This window comes from Protomyctophum parallelum, assembly GCF_964188405.1.
Source record: "Protomyctophum parallelum genome assembly, chromosome: 9".
Classification (NCBI taxonomy): Eukaryota; Metazoa; Chordata; class Actinopteri; order Myctophiformes; family Myctophidae; genus Protomyctophum; species Protomyctophum parallelum.
In genome coordinates this window covers 22272864-22283468 of record NC_139706.1, presented here as the reverse complement: position 1 = coordinate 22283468, position 10605 = coordinate 22272864, and positions in this window count along the sequence as shown.

Here is a 10605-nt window from a genome sequence, read left to right as displayed (position 1 = left end):
TACATTGTATTTTGTCCCTGTGTTGTTGTCCCACGCGGTCGGTGGCCCTTTAGCATTTAGATGTGCGAGTTGTCAGACAGTGTCACCTTCAGAGGGTAACCGGAGGGGCAGGCGGAGCCTAAAGGGCAGGCCAGACACTGCAGGGGTCCTTCAGGAGAGTGCAGCCCAGGAGGGCACGGAGAGAGGCTCCCACTGTCTGGATCACAGGCCAAGCCAGCAGGACACAGGCGACAGTCCACCCCGTCTTCTGAACTGATCAGACCTGGCAAACAAGACTGCAACACGCACAAATCCTTCACTTAATGCAGGTTAATATCCCGAATATTGACCGTTAGAATTCCAAACATAGCCCCCCTTTAATTACTTCAGTCTAGATTAGTATAGCTTATGACTAGTGTTAAAACTGTTAATAGGGTTAACATAAATGTAACTAAATGCATTCGACATTAAAATTCAAACTTCCTAAGATGCCCGAGGAAGGTCGAAAGACCGAAACATTAAATTGGACATTAAATAAAAAGCTCTTGAACCAGCAAGTGACAGTGTGCGGGTCTCCCTCCCTCTCTACGTGTCTGCAGTCTGCTGCTTTGTCGCGGACGCACCTGTTATTAGTAAGTCGAGTGTGCGGAGGTCTTCCCTTCAAAAAGGATTCCAATAAAAATGCAATTCAGAACTAGAAAAATAGCAGATCTAAAAGCTCAAAACGGGTTACAGTGAGACACATTTTCAACTTGTAGATCAGCAATTTTTGCTACTTTTGTATGACAGAATAACGTAGTAGGGCATTCTTTTACGAAAAGATAATTTATATATGATGGACATAAGAGGTTTCTGCCTGACAGTATATGTAAACATGTGGCCCTCTGGAGTGAGTGTGGAAATATAATGGCCCCGTCCGTCTCTACAATCTACATCAAAGTTGTCCACCCCTGCCCACACCGGCAAGTGGTGTGACAGGAGTTCCAGGGTGTTAAGTAGACTGGTGAGACACTGTGTATCCACACGGGAGAAAAACCTTCCGCTGTAAACAATGTGACAAGACTTTCAGTCAGTTAACTGACCTGTAGGCACGTAATCACACGGGAGAAAGACCTCTCTACTGTTAACAGTGTGACAATATAAGACCTCTCTACTGTTAACAGTGTGACAATATAAGACCTCTCTACTGTTAACAGTGTGACAATATAAGACCTCTCTACTGTTAACAGTGTGACAATATAAGACCTCTCTACTGTTAACAGTGTGACAATATAAGACCTCTCTACTGATAACAGTGTGATAATAGAAGACCTCTCTACTGTTAACAGTGTGACAATAGAAGACCTCTCTACTGATAACAGTGTGACAATAGAAGACCTCTCTACTGTTAACAGTGTGACAATAGAAGACCTCTCTACTGTTAACAGTGTGACAATAGAAGACCTCTCTACTGTTAACAGTGTGACAATAGAAGACCTCTCTACTGTTAACAGTGTGACAATATAAGACCTCTCTACTGTTAACAGTGTGACAATAGACCTCTCTACTGATAACAGTGTGACAATAGAAGACCTCTCTACTGTTAACAGTGTGACAATATAAGACCTCTCTACTGTTAACAGTGTGACAATAGAAGACCTCTCTAGTCTCTACTGATAACAGTGTGACAATAGAAGACCTCTCTACTGTTAACAGTGTGACAATAGAAGACCTCTCTACTGTTAACAGTGTGACAATAGACCTCTCTACTGTTAACAGTGTGACAATAGACCTCTCTACTGATAACAGTGTGACAATATAAGACCTCTCTACTGATAACAGTGTGATAATAGAAGACCTCTCTACTGTTAACAGTGTGACAATAGACCTCTCTACTGTTAACAGTGTGACAATAGACCTCTCTACTGATAACAGTGTGACAATAGAAGACCTCTCTACTGATAACAGTGTGACAATAGAAGACCTCTCTACTGATAACAGTGTGACAATAGAAGACCTCTCTACTGTTAACAGTGTGACAAAAGAAAGACCTCTCTACTGTTGGGAACTACCCATAGATCCGAAGTCCCGTTAGTCCGAACATGCACTGCTCCCGTGCTTGCGGTTAGGTTTAGGTTAGGGTTAGAGATAGGGATAGTAATTTCGGAACAATGAACCTTCTGACTAATGACACCCTACTGTTAACAGTGTGACAATAGAAGACCTCTCTACTGTTAACAGTGTGACAATAGAAGACCTCTCTACTGATAACAGTGTGACAATAGAAGACCTCTCTACTGTTAACAGTGTGACAATAGAAGACCTCTCTACTGATAACAGTGTGACAATAGAAGACCTCTCTACTGTTAACAGTGTGACAATAGAAGACCTCTCTACTGATAACAGTGTGACAATAGAAGACCTCTCTACTGATAACAGTGTGACAATAGAAGACCTCTCTACTGTTAACACTTAACAGTGTGACAATAGAAGACCTCTCTACTGTTAACAGTGTGACAATAGAAGACCTCTCTACTGTTAACAGTGTGACAATAGACCTCTCTAATGTTAACAGTGTGACAATAGAAGACCTCTCTACTGTTAACAGTGTGACAATAGACCTCTCTAATGTTAACAGTGTGACAATAGAAGACCTCTCTAATGTTAACAGTGTGACAATAGACCTCTCTAATGTTAACAGTGTGACAATAGAAGACCTCTCTACTGTTAACAGTGTGACAATAGATACTGTTTCCCAAACAATGGGTCGGAATCCATTTGTGGGTCGTGGACAAATTACTATGGGTTTTGTTTTTGTTTCGTACATTTAGCTTTTAAGTAGTATTATTTTAAAACATTTAAAAAAAAAACATTCTCAATGCAAGACAAGCTTTTGAAAAAACAATTATTTTTTTCAGTAATTTCATGAAGAAATAAACAAAAAATCTAAGAAATTCCATAAATTAGAACAAATGTTTATTATTAAGAATTCACTAGTTTGGGTCCCGGGCAAACATCAAATTTTTGATTTGGGTCACAGATTAAAAAGTTTGGGAACCACTGCTCTAAAGAGACATGAGCAAGAGCAAGTATTGACATCTGTAAACGGTGTCACAAGACACTCATTTAAAGCGCAAATAACATGCATTTTAAAACTGCTTTTAATATTTAATAATCATATTGTCTATGTCCCTCAAAGTTATTTCTAATGGTTTGAGCCTCAATCACCACTCTGATATAACCAGGCCTTGTCAATTCTTTCTGGACTTTGAAAGCAGTTTTAGCTGCAGTATCACACTGTCCTGAGGTGGAGAGGGTGCTGATATGCAGATTATTTAATATTTGAGTCATTATAATACTCATGCTAGATAAAACCAGGCTTGTTTCCATTCCATGCCAGCTTGGAAAATCAACAATGGTGGACATTGTAAACAAAGTGGAAATGCAAATTTGCAACTGAAGACTGAAGAAAAGGAGGAATTATACAAAGAAGGGTGACATTGATGACATCACGATGAGGCCAAAATCAGTCGAGCTGTTTCTGAGAGCAATTTCCATTAAAACACCCATATGACATGAAGGCCTGATTGTTCAAAATTGGTTATTTGTGGGGATAGAAAACACACATGGGAGCCCCAAAAACACAAAAGAAATTGAAAAAGTTGAATTTTATGTTATAGGTCCTTTAAGTAATTTAATATGAAGAAATCACCAGTGCCATCTCCAGGCTCCACAACTGTGATCGCCAGTGCGGTGCGCCGTTGCCCCACTTAAGATGGGTCAGACAGAGTTCGTGTGTGTGTGTGTGTGTGTGTGTGTGTGTGTGTGTGTGTGTGGTGTGTGTGTGTGACTATAGTTATTGGTAATCATTTGATTTCAGTAACCCAGTCAAACTATAACTGACTCAAGCAAAGCAGTCAAGCAAAAGTGTACATTGAATGGACAGGCTAAACCCTAAAGAGATTAACACATTAACCATATCCACAAAACCAAGCAAGTTCACATGTTTGGGCGTGACATGCATATTAATACAGCATTTCCTACAACAACTTTTCTCCCCCACACATTTCTCAGAAATGCTGAAAAAAATGCATCAGTTTCCTGCCGCTGCTGTGCAAGTGCTGATAACTTTATTTCCTATTTCTGTATTGTATTCTTGCATTAATTTGTGGGTGGCACCCATCATTGCGAACGCAGTGAGCCACTTACTATGACAGCAAGGGCTGAATGTCTGTGTATGTGTGTGTCTGTCCCGCTGTTACACCACCCGCCCGCCACCAGAGGGCGCAGCTGTAGCACACACACACACACACACACACACACACACACACACACACACACACACACACACACACACACACACACACACACACACACACACACAGGGCGCAGCTGTAGCACACACACACACACACACACACACACACACACACACACACACACACAACCACACACACACGAGCTGCGTTCGCTTCCCGCGTTTGCGCGTCTTACTTGTAGTAAGAAGACTTAAGTTTGGCACACCAGTTTCTTTGATCCTTTATACTAAAATACAAAATGACCCATGAAGGCATGCAGACAAGCAGGTGCCAGGTGAACTGGTTGTGCATACCTTCTGTTAACACTGCATGTCTGAAGTAAAATCAGACAGAAGTAGCATGTTCTTAAATACATATTTAGAAAATGTTTCAGATGTCAAAAAATTCTGAGATGATAGAATGGTGATGGATGATGATGGTCATGGAAGGGGAAAGCTTCTGAAAGCTTCATGGGCAAAGATAATTTCAAAATAATAAAAAAAACTGTCAAAATGACATGACATTTCAAGTTCTTGTTTTTACAGGAACTAGAACAGCTAGTGCCCGTTTGGGGGTGATTAGGTGTGCTAATAAAAGGGCGAGGTCGCCCATCATTGTGACGTCAGAACATCATTGTTCTGTCCGGAGCCTGGGCAGAGGCTTTTGTGCTGGTTCTGGACAACTGGCGATCCGACAGACAGTCACAGACTTGACACAGAGCACAGACTCCCTATGTGGTGGTGTAGCACGTGCATGTGTGTCTGTAATTTGGACTCAGGGGGGTGTACGCCTCTGCCTTGCATAGTCCCCAGTCCCCAGTGAATAGGCATAAACAATGGACGCCACTTGGTGGCCAAATAAACTGATCACAAATCTCATAATGTTGAAACAGTTTTAGAAGCCACTTTTAGGCCAGTGCAATAGAGGATACTTTTTTGCCTTTTTTTAATTCATTCTAACCCAATACACAGAGATGTGGTGGTGGATTTATATTAGGATTATTACAATTTAGTTTGTGTGTGTGTGTGTGTCTCACACACACACACACACACACACACACACACACACACACACACGAGCGTGTAGATCGGCTTATTTTGGTGATGTTCGATTGTTCGGTATAAAAAGGTAAAAATAGAGCTGGTCAAGTATTGAGGGCTTAAGTGGTTATATTAATCCACAATCCAGCATATTAATAGTCTCAGACCCTATACTGTATGACATGTAGTAAATGGACCTGCCGATCTACAAGCTCACAACTCATCGTGATGAGACACATTGTGAGCTTGTGGATCTGATATTTTTGGCAGTTATAGTCCTCCCAGAATACTGTATACGTATAGGTAGATTCTGGGGTTCAATAAAGTGTCGTGTTCTATAAACCTTAATGATATGAATTCAAGCATGGTCCATGACACATTATAACAACTGTTCAGGTTCATCTCCAGTACCTTGCAGTCTTCCATGCTGCTTTTCCCAGGGTGGAGGTTGAAGGTTCCTGCTGGACACCGACGAGCGGCAGACACATTGCCGGGACAACTAGGTCAAGGAGAGAGACATTTAAAATTGTCATCACACACACACACACACACACTCAAATGCGTTGGTATCATGCCATTTCATAATATCAGCAGGGGTGGCCTGTTTTATCACTGTTTCTGGTCCAACTGAATTAGGGGGGATGTAGAATTACTGATATTAATGTCATAGCTTGGTGGACTGGTTAATAGAGACTGTCTGGTTAGCAGGTTGGCCTCCGTCTGGACCCATGTGGAAGTGTTCGAGGTGTCCCAGAGCAAGACCCCTTAACGCCTAACTACTACAGTTCCACACAAAAGCGTCAAAAGTAGCAGATCTGCAAGCTCAAAACGCGCCACTTCGCACCACGTTTCGAGCTTGCAGATCTGCTACCTTTGAATTCGGAAAAGTAACAGTTTCGGACATAATGAGGTTTCCAATTGACAGACAAAGACGACATAATGTGAAGGGGTGGTTGTAGACTTACATGTGACCGGACGGACACTCCACGCATAGCTGATAGGAGAAGTATGTTCCTTTTGGACACGGACCAATGTCATCTTCTCCACTGAAGAGAAAGTCTGTGCTTCCTTCAAGTGAGTCTTGCATAATTAAATGATACATGTTTTTTTTAAGCCCTTGTAACTGGGTCGCCTCAAATCATTGTTTTTGTTCCATTAAATGTAACTTTAACATTGACTAACTATCACAAAGCTTAAGACGTGTAGTGATCTTACCTGGGCTGAAGGTATAGTATGTAGACTGTGTCAGTACAGGAGAAATCCAACAAGATGTAAAGAATAACACAGATATGACTTTACATAAGTACATTGTCACGGAATTTCCAATTGCTTCCAATTATTTTTGTATAATTCCCCAGGAGCCTGTTTGTTCTGAGGAATGACTTCCAAGTCACTGAAAGTGAAATGTGAGCTTTGAAATCGGATTCCCTGCACTGCAGGTCAGGTCTATGCAACCGTGTTCTCCTGTTACTGCACACCTTCATAATACATGTGAATCTACGACAGCTTAACCGAATAATACACTCCCTTAATGAATTAACTATTATGTGGTCTGGGCAAAACTTTTACTGCACGATTACATATTTATAAAGAAAGAGAAACTGGAAAATAACATCTCCAAAGTACCAGATGGAATTGTGGAATACAACCAAATGGGGCCTTGGGGCTGAATGTGATGAATTTTTTTCATCAGGTGTGGCAATGTTCTTTGAGGGAGGATGGCAGACAATGATCTCAGGAGGAATCAGTCCGTTTTTGTGGTACTCTTTGCTTCCTTTTTCCATGGGGTGGGTGGGGTGAGGCGTGATGCATCTGCATTGGTGTGCAGCTGCACACCACATGTGTTGTTTGTGATATGTGCTGTGATTCTAACAGCCACTAGATGGCAATGATGGTGACTATCTACTACTGCTCTATCTAGACCACACCTACAAAAAATTCTAGATCTTAGATAGATTCATGTATGACCTATATGCTGCAACTCTACCAGTCCAAATAAAGTGACATTGCAAGAACCCAAGTTACTTCATTGTTAAATAGAAACTTTACATGGTACCAGGAGTGGTACCACGAGTCGTCATGATAAAAAGTGTGAAAAGCCACCAGACGCAGTGAATTGGACTGGTAATGTGGATTATGAGTGGCGTACCTTCAAACAGTATATCATGCTGTACCTAATGGCTGTAGGCCTGGATGGAAAGTCCGATACCCGGAGGATTGCACCACCAACCGTGGAAGTATACAACACGTGCCAACGCAGAAGACAAAGACAAGTTTGATGAGGTTGTCAAGAAGTTTGAAATTTTTAACTTTTGAAAGGTATACGTTTCACTCAAGAATGCAACAGCTTGCTGAAAGTTTGGATGCGTTTGTGGATTTAAAGCTAAAAGTGAGTACGTGCAGCTTTGGAGAAGTGCATGATTCTCTGATCCAAGATCAGCTTGTGTTTGGCATACAAGATTCAAAATTGAGGGAGAGGTTACTGTGGGAAACAGAGCTAACCCTTGAAGCAGCTGTGAAAATATGCCATGCCAGTGAATTGGCAATACAGCATGCCAGAACATTTGCGGGCGACACTACTAAGAATGGTGCAGCAGTCGCCATGATCTCGAGAAAGACATACAACAAAGAAGACTTCATTGTAAAAGATGTGGTACTCGCCATGCACCAAAACAATGCCCAACATATGGGAAAATGTGTCACAAGTGTCAAGGACATAATCGCTTTTCCAAGGGGAAACAAGGCAGAGGTGAACGTGTACACACAGTGGAGGAACATTACACAGGGCAGGGTTTCCTGCACAATGTTGTTGGCATGGCGTGTCTCCAATAGCAATACAAGAGCAATAATACAAATTAATCTTAATTTATTAATCTAATTAATTAATTAATTAATCCCCAGTCCCTCCCCAGTGCCCCCCCAGTGCGCCCCTGAGTGCCTCACCAGTGCCTCCCTAGTGCCTCCCCAGTGTGCCCCTGAGTGCCTCCCCAGTGCCCCCCCAGTGTGCCCCTGAGTGCCTCCCCAGTGTCTCCCCAGTGCCTCCCCAGTGATTTCCCAGTGCCTCCCCAGTGCCTGCCCAGTGTCCCCCAGTGTCCCCCCAGTGTCTCCAATAGCAATACAAGAGCAATAATACAAATTAATCTTAATTTATTAATCTAATTAATTAATTAATTAATCCCCAGTGCCCCTCCCCAGTGCCCCCCCCCCCCCAGTGTGCCCCTGAGTGCCTCACCAGTGCCTCCCCAGAGCCTCCCCAGTGTGCCCCTGAGTGCCTCCCAAGTGCCTCCCCAGTGTCTCCCCAGTGCCCCCCCAGTGTGCCCCTGAGTGCCTCCCCAGTGTCTCCCCAGTGTTTTCCCAGTGCCTGCCCAGTGTCTCCAATAGCAATACAAGAGCAATAATACAAATTAATGTATTAATCTAATTAATTAATTAATTGATCTAATTAATTAATCGAAACCCTCCAGGACAGGACAGCCCACAAGCTAGGATATTTTATCTTTTACCAAAAATACACAAAAGCCCGGATTCATGGACAATACCATATGAAATTCCACCCGGGAGACCAATTGTGTCGGACTGTGGCAGTGAGACTTATCAGACAGCAGAGTTTATTGAATACTTCCTAAACCCACTGTCGATAAAACACCCCAGTTTTATAAAAGACACTTACGATTTTGTAGACAAAATTAAAGCTATTATAGTAGGAAGGGAGGCCTTTCTGTTTTCAATAGATATAGATAGCCTCTACACAAACATTGAGACAGAAGCAGGCCTACTAGCAGTTAAAGAAGTCTTTAGTAAATACCCAGACACAAATCGACCAGAGGAGGAATTACTTCAATTACTAGACTTAAATCTAACCCAGAATGATTTTTCCTTTAACAACAAATTTTATTTACAAATCAAAGGGACGGCCATGGGAAAGCGATTTGCACCATCTTATGCAAACATTTACATGAGCATATGGGAGCAGACAGCACTAGAAAAATGCAGACTTAAACCAACACATTATTATAGGTTTCTGGATGATATATTTGGAATATGGGAACATAGCAAGGAAGAATTCCAGGAATTTATTGATGTTCTAAATAGCCATCATAGATCCATAACGATAAAATTTGTGACACACACTGAAAGGATTGACTTTCTTGATGTAACCATCTTCAAGGGCCCAAACTTTAACACAAATGGGAAACTAGACTTAAAAGTATTCTTTAAAGAAACAGACACCCACGCCCTATTACACAAAACGTCCTTCCACCTGACACACTCCTACACAGGGATAGTCAAATCACAACTACTAAGATTCCATAGGATTAGCACGCAAAGAAGTGATTTCAAAATAGCTTGTAAAACACTATTTAAGGCCCTCAGACTAAGAGAAGATACACTAGGACATTCCTCCGGAAAGCTCAAAGTACCTTCTTAGAAATAAGAGTGCAGGATCCAGGTCCCAAATTGGCCCTGATAACCAGTTATTCAACACAGAGCACACTAGCCAACAACAGAATAAAAAGGAATTTTGAGAACCGAACGGATGATCTTCTAAAAGATTATAAAATTATATCGGCCTACAGAAAAAACAAAAACCTTAAAGATTATCTAGTACACAGCAAGCTAAAAGAAATCAACACACCAGCACGCCAGGGACCAGAATACTTCAAACCCAAACAATTAGTCAAAAATAGAACTACAAAACGCGTGTTAGAGATTAAACAACAAATAACAACCAGAACCAGCAAATGCATTTACTTAATCACATGTGAAAAATGTGGTTTACAATATGTCGGAGAAACGGGTAAAAGGTACAAGGCTGGGACAACACAGATACAATATTAACAATGGAAAAAAGACAACCACAAGGTTTGTGCAACATTTCATGGCTCACGGCATTGAAGCTCTAAAATGCGCTGGACTTCAACACAATCCCAACTGGACAGTAGGACAAAGACGTTTTAATGAAAAACAGTGGATTAAGAACCTCAACACGGATTTTCCTGGAGGCTTAAACATGCCTAAAATCAGATCTTGAACACAACAAAAACTTAAAGGTATATTCAGTGATTTCACTTAATTCAAATATCACTTATTTTTTTGTTTTGTTGTGATAATCCTCCCTACTATAGAGTGTGCTGGCCATATAAGGAGTTCCTCCCTGTCCCCAGTTAACCCCTGGGGGTCAAAAAACCTTAGGTTTCGTTGCTCAGTTTCTCAGTGGCGTTTTGAAGCACCCGGAAGGACCGTCTATTTCCGCATTTTTTCGCTGATTCAGCATTTGGGCACCAAATTTTGGTGCCCAAATGCGGAAG